This window comes from Podarcis muralis, chromosome Z (assembly GCF_964188315.1).
Source record: "Podarcis muralis chromosome Z, rPodMur119.hap1.1, whole genome shotgun sequence".
Classification (NCBI taxonomy): domain Eukaryota; kingdom Metazoa; phylum Chordata; class Lepidosauria; order Squamata; family Lacertidae; genus Podarcis; species Podarcis muralis.
The window spans coordinates 50,031,033-50,044,684 of NC_135673.1; the positions used below are offsets into that span (position 1 = coordinate 50,031,033).

Genomic DNA, 13,652 nt, shown 5'->3' on the forward strand with positions numbered 1-13,652 from the left:
AGAGTCGGACATGACTAAGGCGACTAAACAACAATGTAAAGTACCATATTTTTCCATTTAAAACACTAGGTTTCCCCCCCTAAAAAACAATTTCCAAAATTTGGGAGTGTCTTATACAGTGGTGCCTCGCAAGACGAAAAGAATCCGTTCCGCGAGTCTCTTCGTCTTGCAGTTTTTTCATCTTGCGAAGCAAGCCCATTAGCGGCTTAGCGGCTTAGCGCTATTAGCGGCTTAGCGGTCTTAGCGGATCAGCTGATAAGCGGCTTAGCGGCTTAGCGGATCAGCTGATAAGCGGCTTAGCGGATCAGCTGATAAGCGGCTTGGCAGATCAGCTGATAAGTGGCTTAGCGGATCAGTTGTTAAGCGGCTTAGCGGATCAGCTGATAAGCGGCTTAGCGGCTTGGGAAAAAAGGGTGGGGAAGGAAAAAAACCCTGCAGGAACTCGCAAGACATTTTCGTCTTGCGAAGCAAGCCCATAGGAAATTCGTTTTGCGAAGCACCTCCAAAACGGAAAACCCTTTTGTCTAGCGGGTTTTCTGTCTTGTGAGGCATTCGTCTTGCGGGGCACCACTGTACATGGATACATCTCTCTCCCCCAATTTTATTAAACCCAAGTCCCCCCAAATAGGGGGTGTCTTATACATGGGGCATCTTATAGACAGAAAAATATGGTATTTTGCTTTAACACAATATTAAAAGAATATTAAATTAACTAAATTATGCCGAGCACTATTTAGGGGGAGGGAAGTTACGGGGTGGGGAATGTACAATGATATATGGAGATATATTTACAGAATGTCAAGGAAGAAATGTTACAAGATGTTCTCTTTTTTTTGGAGTGTAATACTGTAATATTATTAAGTGTGCACCCCCCCTCCTTGCCCTCCCACCCCCTGTGCCTGTGCTCCACCTAGCCAGCACCAACCCTCTTGCTCAGCTGTTTTTTATCTTCTATTTTGGAAATGTACATCCAGTTCCCCCCCTTTAGTTTTTTGGGGGGTCCACAAGAGAGTTAGTGTGGCCCTAAGCTACAGCTTGTTCAGCTTATACATAAATCCAGCACTGGCATAGATAGATAGATGGATAGATAGATAGAGATGATAGATAGATAGATGATAGATAGAGATAGATAGATAGATAGATAGATAGATAGATAGATAGATAGATAGATGATAGATAGATGATAGATAGATAGATAGATAGATAGATAGATAGATAGATAGATGATAGATAGATAGATAGATGATAGATAGATAGATAGATAGATGATAGATAGATAGATAGATAGATAGATGATAGATAGATAGATTATTAATAGATAGGTGATAGATAGAGGGCTGGATTTAGGGTTGATGAGGCCCTAAGTTACTGAAGTTAATGGGGCCCTTTATATGTCCAGCTGTCCTTTGTCCACAACAATTAATACGTATCTCAAGCCATTTGCACATGTTGCCATCCACCAATCCATTCAGAATGTAGGCACCCTATATATAGAAAGGAGCAAAGCAGTGATAGTTTGTGGAGCAGGCGAGCAGGCAGAGCCCATGACTCACATCATAGGAGCCTACACAACACAAAACAATGTTGCTGTATGTCGGTTTTATTTGTTTTTTATCTTCTCTTTTGAAATGTACATCCAGGTTTTTTTACGTTAATTTTTTTGGGGGGGGCCAAGAGAGGGGGGCCCTAAACTAGAGCTTATATGTAAAGCAGGCACTGGCTCCACCCAGCCAGCACCAACCCTCTGGCTCAGCTCCTTCCAGATCTTAGTTCCCCTTCCCTGCCTCCTGTGCAAAGAAGCCGCTCCCCAGTCTCTCCTCCTGGGCATCATCCAGGCAGCCGGTCAGAGGATCGTTCAGTGTGAGTCTGTCTGTCTCTCTCCTCTAACACCTCTCCAAGGACATCTTCTAGCCTGAGGGTTAGAAGACAGCTGTCCAAGCCTCTGGCTGCTGCAGGTGACCGTCTCTGTAAGTTCCTTGTTAACTTGGGGAATCCCCCTTCCCCAATGTATGCCGGAGGGAAAGTTTATTCTTCTTTTTATCCAAAAAATTTCCTAGCAGTACTAGAAGGTGGCAAAGAGGGCAGTGTTGTTTCCGGCAGGGTTCCTGTGGGTTGCGAATTAATGTGCCACTTTTCTTTTGCTTTCTGTGATCTGAAATGCTTGGCTCTTTCCATTGGCTGTGCAATGGAAGCGACTCCGTCTCTCAGATTCTCAAAATCACCCACTTCTTTCTGAGCCCGTTGTTGGCAATCTCACCATTGGGCAGGGCACCCTGGCTCAGATTCAGAACCCTGGATACTCTTCCATTGCCTTCTTCAGATGAAACCTCCAAATGTTTTATATGCATGTCGCTTCCCTTTGGCTCCATCCCATGGGACCACCTTTGGAGCAGCAGGATCCGGGTCTGCGCCTCAGGACCGTCCAGGCTCGCCTGCATCCCCCCCTCCTCCTCCTCCCCCTCCCACCTCACGCTCCAATGCTCCACCCAGCCAGCACCAACCCTCTGGCTCAGCTGCTTCCAGATCTTAGTTCCCCTTCCTTCCTCCTGAGCAAAGCAGCCGCTCCCCAGTCTCTCCTCCTGGGCATCATCCAGGCAGCAGGTCAGAGGTGAGTCTGTCTCAGTGTGAGTCTGTCTGTCTCTCTCCTCTAACACCTCTCCAAGGATATCTTCCAGCCTGAGGGTTAGAAGACGGCTGTCCAAGCCTCTGGCTGCTGCAGGCGACTGTCTCTGTTAGTACGTTTCTTGCTAGTTTGGGTAATCCCCCTTCCCCAACTTATTCTGGAGGGAAAGTTTGTGCTTCTTTTTATCCCAAAAAATTCCTAACAGAACTAGAAGGTGGCAAAGGGTGCGATGTTGTTGCCGGCAGGGTTCCTGTGCATTGTCAGTTGCCAACAAATTAATGTCAACTTTTCTTTCGCTTTCTGTGATCTGAAATGCTTGGCTCTTTCCCTCGGCTGTGCAATGGAAGGGGCTGCCTCTCTCAGGATCTCAGAATCGCCCCATTTTCTCTGTACCCATTGGCAATTTCACAATCGGGCAGAGCCAGGGCCGGATTTAGGTTTGATGAGGCCCTCAGCTACTGAAAGTCATGGGGCCCTTGATCTGTCCAGCTGTCATTTGCCAACAACATTTTGTCACTTTTTGTGTGTGTTGAATGTGCGCTATATGGTCACTGATGGACCTAATAGGTATCTAAAGCCATTTGCACATAACAAAATATAGGTAGGTAGCCTTGTTGGTCTGACAGTCAAAATAAATTAAAAAATTAAAAAATTGACCAGTAGCACCTTAGAGACCAACTAAGTTTGTTCTCGGAAACAGAAGTCCCCAGACCCTGATATATAGAGGGAGGGTGGGGCGGGGGTTTTCTCCGAAGGGTAGTAGTATGAGTATGGTCAACCTGTTGGCGACTGTGAATGACTGCAATTAGTCCTGCAGGAAAAAGCAAGGGATGGTATGCAGATGACCCAAAATAGCTTTAGCATATGCAATGAGACAGGAATCGAATATCTCTATTCAGACCAGGTCTCTCCATAGTTTTCAGCTGAGTGATAAGTTACAATTCAGCCACTTCTCTCTCAAGTCTATTTCCGAAATTCTTTTGCAGTATGACAGCTGCTTGGAGATCCTGCGTTGAATGTCCCAGGAGATGGCAGTGTTCTCCTCCTGGCTTATCTGTCTGGTCTGAATAGAGATATTGGATTCTGGTCTCATTACACATGCTAAAGCTAATTTTGGTCATCTGCACAGGTTGACCATACCCACTGAGTCCTACTACCCTCATGAGAAGGGACGCGGGTGGCGCTGTGGTCTAAACCACTGAGTCTAGGACACAGCAGCCAGATGCTCAGCCAGATGTTGCAGGGCCTGTTTATTTCCCTTCCCACTTGTAGGGACGCAGTGGGGCATGGTGGTTTTGTAACATGGAGAGCACAGCACAAAAACCAAATGTTTTCCCTGTAGAGAAGGAAGTGGTGGAGATCACAGAATTGCAGAGTTGGAAGCCCTTACAATGGCTTAGGCATGGCTTCCTTCTTTCTTTGGCGATCCCTTGTAGCCGAGTCAGATTGTTTTCCATTAACACAGTTTTAGCAATGAGTCCGTAAGTGACCGTGGAGGCCAATTCTATATCCACACGTCCTTCCACAGTGGGGACATTGGTTTCTGGGCGGGAGTTGATCCTGCAAGTGTGTTTCTCCCTTGCATCCAGAGTTTGAGTGTCTTCAAACCCCACTGACACCTTTGGTCAAGGCTGTTCTCCCATTGGAGCTCTCGCAGGCCAGTGTTTCCCAGTTGTCAGTGTTTATACTACATTTTTAAAGATCTGCCTTGAGATCTTTCAACCTCTTTTGTGGACCACCAGCATTATGCTTTCCATTTTTAAGTTTGAAATAGAGTAGTTGCTTTGGAAGACGATCATCAGGCATCCGCACAACATGACCAGTCCAAAGTTGATGTTGAAGAATCATTGCTTCAACACTGGCGATCTTTGCTTCTTCCAGGACGCTGGCATTAGTTCTCCTGTGTCTTCCCAAACTTTTTGGAGGCCCCGTTTATGGAATCTTTCGAGGAGTTGGAGACGGCGTTGATAAGTGGTCCATGTTTCACAAGCAGACAGTCAGGGTGGTAGTACCATAGCAAATTTGGGTTTCCCTGCAAATGTCCCAGTCCTCAAATACTCTGCTCTTCATTCGGGAGAAAGCCGCACTCGCAGAGCTCAGGCAGTGCTGGATTTCGGCATCAATGTCGGCCCTTATGGAAAAATAACTCCCTAGGTAGGAGAAGTGATTGACACTTTCCAACATTACACCATTGAGCTGGATTTGTGGCGCTGCAGAGGTATTATTTTGTGCTTGTCGGTGCAGCTCTTTGGTTTTTTGCATGTGAAGCGACAGGCCAAGCTTTTTGTAAGCTTCTGTGAAGATATTTAGGGTGGTTTGGAAAGCAAAGAGCCGAGTTCCAAATTTTGGAACCAAATATGGCTTGAATCGTTTCAGGGTTGTGCCTGGAAGAGAAATACAGTCATACCTCGGGTTAAATACACTTCGAGTTGAGTGCGTTCGAGTTGTGGTCCGCGGCAAGCCAGAAGTAACGGAGCGTGTTACTTCCGGGTTTTGCCGCATGCGCAGACGCTCAAAATGACATCACGCGCATGCGTAGAAGCGGCGAAAAGTGACGTGCATGTGCGAAGACGTGCCATCACTAGATACATTTACCTCTAGATGCGAATGGGGCTCTGGAACGGATCCCGTTCGTATCTAGAGGTACCACTGTAGATGTGTTTAGGGTTACAGTGGCGGCAGCAGTAACAAAGACAAACAGCTCCTTTCACATTCCTAAATGTGTCCAAGTTCTGATGTCAGCTTAAAGGCTTAGGCTGCAGTGAGTAAATATGCATAGGAATCAGATGATGGGATTCAGCTGCTAATTATGCCAGGATTATGCCACTCCCAATTTGTCCACTCCTGCTGGCCTTTGCAAAAACTTCATAACCCAAATCTAGTGCTAGAGTTTGCTCTTTTCTTCCTCCCTCATCCTCCCTTTTCCTTTTGTGTCATGTCTGTTAGAAGGAAACACAGGCGTTTGTAGGTTTTTTTGGAAGCTCTTATTTTTTTTTTAGCCAAGTAAGATTGTCTTCCATAAATACGGTTTTAACCATGACTTTGGAGGCCAATTCTGGATCCCCACATCCTTCCACAGTGGGGACATAGGTTTCTGGGCAGGAACACACACACACCAGCCTGTGCTAAGGTGCCAGTCCAGATTGGGGGGCCATGCTGTGGCAGTTTAGTTTGAAAACCTCATTGGCACAAATTGTGAATTGCACAAACGGTGCCACGTCGATGTAGGCCTTGACACAACCTTTTTTTAGTAAGGCAACAAGACTACTCCACCCCAGGCAGGAAAAGGGACATATGGAAAGCAGCTATTTACAAGGGACCAGCAGTCAGAGTGTTTTAAGTCACCTGGGCTGTGCCTGTGTGTGCTCTAACTCTTGGGCAGCCTTTCCCAATTTGGTGCTATCTGAAATTTCATGCATATCAGTTAATATCTTGACCCTGCTCCGCTGAATTGACATTTCAGCCTTCACGACATAGGAAAATGGCCAAGTAAACAGCTATTTTCATGGAGGAGGGTCAAGATATTAACTGATATGCATGAAATTTCAGCTATAGCTATATAATCCCTAGTGTGGTAAGATAAGACCTTGGGAGCAGGCATTTTTTTAAAAAAAAATTATGAACCGCCATATATATATATATATATATATATATATTCATATTCATATTCATATTGCAAGTCTTTATTTCATTTTATTATTATAACATGGAATCTATGCTCTAGGATATACAGAATATACAATGTAAGATGTGATATTGATAAAGTTCCCGTTTTCCATTCTGTGTCTATCTTGTTCTGTTATCATGGCTTCCCTCCACCACAGCTAGACCTTCTTGGTATATTTTAAACTAGTCATTGTGTTTTTTATATATATAGTGGTTACTTGAACCCCCAGAATGATCTTACAGTCTTACAATAACTTCCCCAAATCTTTACAAACTCAGTCCATACATATCAAGAAATTGGAACAATGTTTTGTCATATATTCTTCTAAGCCAGGGGTGGCCAACTCCCAAGAGACTGTGATCTACTCACAGTGAAAAACTGGCAGGGATCTAGGTCAGAGTTGTTGAGCTTTTTTTAGGAGGAAAAGCCCCATTTTTGGGGGTTCAGGTCACGATCTGCCTGTTGGACATGCTTGTTCTAATCAGTTCCATATTAAGTTTTTGTTTCCACTGAAGTCGCTGTCATTTTATCCGGTTCTTTAAATTCACATACCGTATTTTTTGCTCTATAAGACTCACTTTTTCCCTCCTAAAAAGTAAGGGGAAATGTGTGTGCATCTTATGGAGCGAATGCAGGCTGCGCAGCTATCCCAGAAGCCAGAACAGCAAGAGGGATTGCTGCTTTCGCTGCGCAGCGATCCCTCTTGCTGTTCTGGATTCTGAGATTCAGAATATTTTTTTTCTTGTTTTCCTCCTCCAAAAACTAGGTGCGGTAATTTGTTTAACCAATCCTCTATTGAGGGGACAGTGCCCCCTTTCCAATTTTTAGCTATCAACAACCTGCCAGCAGCCGTGGCATTTAGAAACACTTTTCTTGTCATTCAGGATGTCTTTTGTAACAATACCTGTTAGGAATGCTTCTGGCCTTTTCTCAAAGGATGTTTCAAACATCTTTTATAGTTCTTCATAAATTGTATTCCAGACCGCCGCCCCCCCCCATTTTTTCGCATCCCCACCATATGGGAAACATCGTTCCTTCTGCTCTGTTGAATCTCCAACTTCAGTTGGATTTTAATTTGTACGTTTTAGCAAGTCCGGTTGGGGTCATGTCCAACCTGTGCATCATTTTCATTCGGTTCTCCTTAATTGTGTAACAGGCAGTCAATCTAATATCTCGCCTCCATAGCTTTCCCCACTGCTCTGGGATATTCATGCATAGTGACTGCACTTTCTTTCTTTCTTTCTTTCTTTCTTTCTTTCTTTCTTTCTTTCTTTCTTTCTTTCTCTCTCTTTCTCTCTCTCTCTTTCTCCTCTCGCCTCCATTGCTGCCAAAATATTTGGGTGGCTGCCCCCTCCCTCTCTGGCCTTTCTTCAGCCCTCTCTGGCTTGTGGCGAAACGTTCCTCTCTGTATCTTCTCTTGACATCCGCGGTGTCAAGGAATGAATCCATTGTAAACGGATGAGTCACTTTAATCTCGATTTTATTTTGGGCAGCCAGGGCGGCTGCCAATGGCCAATTTAAAGCGCCAACCCACTGCTTGTACGGTAGGGCGGTTCATAAAAAACTTTTTTTTGAAAATGCCTACTCCAAAGGTCTTATCTTACCACACTAGGGATTATATAGCTATATCTGAATTTTCATGCATATCAGTTAATATCTCGACCCTCCTCCACAAAAATAGCTGTTTACTTCACCTTGTGGGGGCCAGACTATATTTTAAGGGAGGGGGAAAATAAACGAATTCCTATGCCCCACAAATGGGACGCGGGTGGCGCTGTGGGTAAAACCTCAGCGCCTAGGACTTGCCGATCGTCAGGTCGGCGGTTCAAATCCCCGTGGCCGGGTGCGCTCCCGTCGTTCGGTCCCAGCGCCTGCCAACCTAGCAGTTCGAAAGCACCTCCGGGTACAAGTAGATAAATAGGGACCGCTTACCAGCGGGAAGGTAAACGGCGTTCCATGTGCTGCGCTGGCTCGCCAGATGCAGCTTGTCACGCTGGCCACGTGACCCGGAAGTGTCTGCGGACAGCGCTGGCTCCCCGGCCTATAGAGTGAGATGAGCGCACAACCCTAGAGTCTGGCAAGACTGGCCCGTACGGGCAGGGGTACCTTTACCTTTTACCTTATGCCCCACAAATAAGCCAGAGATGCATTTTAAATAAAAGGACACATTCTACTCATGTAAAAACACGCTGATTCCCGGACCGTCTGCGGGCTGGATTTATAAGGTGATTGCGTCAAATCTGGCCCCCGGGCCTTAGGTTGCCTACCCATGCTTTTAACTAACCAGAAAGGAAATCTGGAATCCTCAGGAAAAGGGCAGGGCTACACTGCCTTGCTGGCCAGGCTCTCTCAAGTGCAGTCCTATATTCTTGGCTTCCTAACTTCTGTACTGAAAAAATTGTCCAGTAGCACCTTAGAGACCAACTAAGTTTGCTCTGGGTCTAAGCTTTCATGTGCAAGTACACTTCTTCAGATACACTGAAACATGCACACAAAAGCTTATACCAAGAACAAACTTAGTTGGTCTCTAAGCTGCTACTGGACAATGTTTTTATTTTTTAATATATTTCGAATGCGTCAGATCAACACAGCTATCTACCTGATTCTGTACTTGAAAGTCCACCTCACCCTATGTCGGTATGGAAGGGGGGGCATGTGCCTCCATTATTTGCTATCTTATTTGGCCAACCTCCCTATAAGGACTGCGTGCCTGATTGTTTATGTGCGTAAGTGGGAGGGGAAAGAAAGAAAGAGTATTTCAGCATTGTTATGATTATAGTCTAGCTATCAAATTACCTGCATGGAAATGATTTGTGAATTTTGCAATTACCTTCAATGGATTGACAAGAATAGATGATGGAAATGATGGTTTCTAGCCAAAGTGCAGGCTGATTTGTCATGGAAGGAGATAAAACAAAGAAGTTTGGATATATGCCTAGTACAAATGGCAGAAAGCCAGATTTCCTCCACCTTGAGACGCGTCGCAGTGGAAAATCACAGGCACAAGAAAGAGAAAGAGAAACGCCACGGACAGACTGTTGGACTATAAAGAATATAAAGAGAGAAATAAAGAAAATAAATATCCACACAGAAACATATGACCTTGGTCCAACCCACTTGCCAGACGAACTCAGAGTCTGTTGAAAATAAACGAAGGATCAAGATCGGAATGTTTTATTGGAATGACCTGGACTAATTAAGATAAGCCGCACAAATGTGAAATCACCATCACGCCCCCCCCCCCCGAACCTCAGAGCATGGGAAGTCAACCAAAGACTTACTATTTGGCTTAATATTTGGATCATTTGGTGATTTTATCATTTGGAATGTTTTTAATGTGGTATTTATTAGATTGTTAAAATGGAAATTTAATCAATATTACTATAAAAAGAGAAGGAAAGAAAGTCCACCTCACCCAAAGCAGTGGGAGACCAGGGAATACCCATTTGCACCACCAGCCTCCTCTTGGAGGCCTTGGTGGCATCCGATAGGTGGTTGCTAAGCAACCACGGATGCCTCCCTGGTCCTCCATCTCCTGATAACTGTGACATCTTCTCTCCTCACTGTCACTGAGAACACCCAAAGGAGAACGCAGAGCCCAGAGGCTTCACCGAGGTCACCCACATGTGCGAGAAAAATGATGGTGAAGGAAGCGGAAACACGGAAACGGATGTCAACGACGAAGGCAATTTCTGGGGGATGCTATTAGTTTTGTGGCTTGGGAGGAAATGGGTGGAGGGTCTCAGCAAGTAGTACCTACCACCACCACCCAAAAACCCCCCTCCATGGTTGTTAAGAGTCCTGCTGCAGACTGAAAATTCCCCGCCCCAATGCGATTAAATCAAAAAGTTATGGGGTAATATTTATGAAGAATTTTAATGGGTGTTCAAAATGACATTTGAAAAAAGACCAGAAGCCTTTCTTCTCTCCCCCCCACCGGGTAACACTTCTTTATTCATTTTATGTACAATCTTTACAACAAAAGACTTCACATCCAAGACAAAACAGTATATAACAAAACCTTGAGTCTCATATTTTCATTTGTACTGATTCTTCTCAGATTCCCTTATTTTACTATTCCTTAATTTCTGTCTCCTTTTGGTTCCTTATCCTTAATCCCATATATATCTTTAACAATTTTTCAATTAATGCCCTCACCTCCTTCCCCCTAAACTTGTTGCTTCCCTTCACCCATGTACGATCTTCTTTACATACTGTTGTTGCTGTTTTTGTTGTTGAGTTAACAGCTGTTTATATTTGTTGTTCCATATTTGTTTTAATATCATCCTATAACCTTGAGCCCTTTAAACTATCGCATATCAATTTTAGACTCTGAAGCCAACTCTTTTCATGTAACCCTTTACGCATTCTCACTCTTTATAAAAAAAATTATTAGCCCAGCCTCTAATTGATGCTGTTAACTTTGCCATCTCTGCAAATTCACAAAGTTTAGCTTGCCATTCTAGTAATTCTGGAATTTTGTCTGTTTTCCATTTTTTTGCCACTAATATTCTGGTCGCTGCTGTTGCATAAAGGAATACATTCCTTTTATCCTTCCCAGCAGAAAACATTCTGGCTTTTGAGAAACTGAACTCCTAAGTATCTTTTTGAGCTCTTCATGTATCACAATCCAAAACTGTTTAACCACCTTACACCACATGTGGCACATTGTCCCCACCTCCCTCCAGCAGAGATTTGAGTGCTTTTTGTACATCTTTGATAATTTTACTGGGGTGAGGTACCAACGATAGAACATCTTCATTATATTCTCTTTAATCAGATAGCAGGCTGTAACATTTATATCGGTTTTCCATAACCTTTCCCATCTCTCTAAATGGATTGTCTGGGCCAGAAGCCTTTCTTCTAGGAATAGGGACATCCCCAACAACAAGAAAAAAAATTCTTATACGCCTCCAGGATTTTGGTGGCAAAAAACTGGAAGGGAGATAAAGTCCTTTGAGTGGCAGAAGGGCAAATTGAATTTTGTGAATTCATTGAATTGGCCAAAATGATGACAGCAATCAGATTACATTCTAACCAAAACTTAAAGAAAGAGTGGGAATGTGTAAATGAATCTATGGGAAAACAGTGTTCCGAATGAAATTGATTTATATGTTTAGACTGAAATCCACAAAGTTACAATAGAAAGAGCTACAAGATTATATGGGCTAATATCTAAGTACAAAATTTTTCTGTCTATAAGATGCCCCCATGTATAAGATGCCCCCTATTTTTGGGGACTCAGATTTAAGAAAATGGGGGGAGGGAGAGATCCATGTACAAGACGCCCCCCTAATTTTTGACATTATTTTTTAGGGGGGAAACCTAGTCTAACAACAACAACAACAACAACAACAACAACAACAACAACAACAACAACAACAACAACATTTATTATTTGTACCCCGCCCATCTGGCTGGGTTTCCCCAGCCACTCTGGGCGGCTTCCACAGAGACCAAAAATACACTAAGCTGTCACACATTGAAAACTTCCCTGAACAGCCTTAAGATGTCTTCTGACTGTCAGGTAGTTGTTTATCGCTTTGACATCTGATGGGAGGGCGTTCCACAGGGCGGGTGCCACTACCGAGAAGGCCCTCTGCCTGGTTCCCTGTAGTTTTGCTTCTCGCAATGAGGGAACCGCCAGAAGGCACAGAAAAATACAGTATACTGTTTGAACACAAATAAAGGATATACTGTAGAAATCAATCTAATGGGGCCAAGCATGGGTGGAGGGAAGGTCATAGGGACACTAAGGGTGAAATTGCAGAAGGATGTTTGGATACATATATATACAACGTACGGCAAAAAATGTTAAAAGGTGTTTTCTTTTGAATGGATCAAAGTAGTAATGTGAGAAGCAAATAAAAGTTAATTTTAAAAGAGGGAGAAAGGGAAATCCCCTGCAATAAAAGTATGTTTAGGGGTCCCAGATGAGACAACCAAGGTCCATAAAAGGGCCGGGCTGTGCCAGGGCCCCGGTTGGCACATGCAAAGCGAGGGCTTCATGTTCACTGCAACATAAAGGAGACCTTTCGGAAAACCTCTGCCTAGCCTGTGTAGTAAGCCAGCCAGACGAGCTGCATAAAAATAAAATGGGATTTATATCATCACAGAAGCTTAGGAAAGAGTACTATGGTCCCAGCCAAGCAGCCATGGTTCCAGATGTGCAGTTAAAATAACAACAAACATCAGATTCAGGTAGGTAGCCATGTTTGTCTGATGCAGTCGAGAGAGAGAGAGAGAGAGAGAGAGAGAGAGAGAGAGAATAAAATAATAATAATGATGATGATGATGATGATGATGTCCAGTTTTCCTCCATGAAAATAGCTGTTTCCTTGGCCATTTTCCTATGTTGTGAAGGCTGAAATGTCAATTCAGCGGAGCAGGGTCAAGATATTAACTGATATGCATGAAATTTCAGATATAGCTATATAATCTATACAGCAAACTAAATATGACATAATAGGAATCACTGAAACCTGGTGGGATAAATCCCACGATTGGAATGTAATAATGGAGGGATACAATCTATTTCAAAGAAACAGACCAGACAAGAAAGGAGGAGGAGTGGCGTTATATGTCAGGGATGTGTATACCTGTGAAGAGATCCAAGATTTAGAACCTCAAAGCCAAAGTGAGAGCATTTGGGTCAAAATTAAGGGAGAGAAGAATAACAGTGACCTCATTGTGGGAGTTTACTATAGATCCCCAAGCCAAACGGAGGACATAGATGATGCCTTCCTGGAACAGATGGCCAAGCATGCAAAAGGAAGGGAGATAGTAGTAATGGGGGACTTCAATTACCCGGATATTTGTTGGATGTCAAACTCAGCCAAGAGCATAAGGTCAAACAGATTCCTCACTGGACTTGCAGACAACTTCATTGTCCAGAAAGTGGGAGAAGCAACAAGAGGAACAGCCATTTTAGATCTGGTCCTAACCAATGTTGATGACCTGGTTAGTGGGGTAGAAGTGGAAGGATCATTAGGCGCGAGTGATCATGCTCTTCTGAAGTTTACTATACAGCGGAAAGGAGCAGCCAAGCATACTAGGACTCAATTTCTCGACTTTAAGAAAGCCGACTTCATAAAGCTTAGGGAAGTGCTGGGTGAGATCCCATGGACAGTAATACTAAAAGGAAAGGGAGTTCAAGATGGCTGGGAGTTTGTTAAGAGGGAGATAGTAAAAGCACAACTTCAGGCAATACCAATGAGACGGAAACATGGAAGGTGCCTAAAGAAGCCAGGGTGGCTATCTAAAGAACTTTTAACTGAGTTAAGATTAAAAAAGGATGTGTACAAAAAATGGAAAAGGGGGGAAACCACCAAAGAGGAATTCAAACAAATAGCCAGCACGTGT

The 13,652-nt window shown here is 43.8% G+C and overlaps 1 protein-coding gene across 3 annotated transcripts in view; it reads left to right on the forward strand.

Moving 5' to 3' along the window:
* Window positions 1–1,821: 1,821 nt before the first annotated feature.
* The window catches only part of FHL1 (four and a half LIM domains 1), an 81,244-nt gene continuing 69,413 nt past the window's right edge, over window positions 1,822–13,652 (forward strand). The window contains exon 1 of one of the 3 annotated variants that reach the window (XM_077922332.1): window positions 1,822–1,967. The gene's annotated coding sequence lies outside the window, so the exon portion shown is untranslated. Of the gene's footprint in view, window positions 1,968–2,450; window positions 2,609–13,652 lie in introns of those variants that run through there. The other 2 variants (XM_028715106.2, XM_028715104.2) reach the window with 2 other exon arrangements.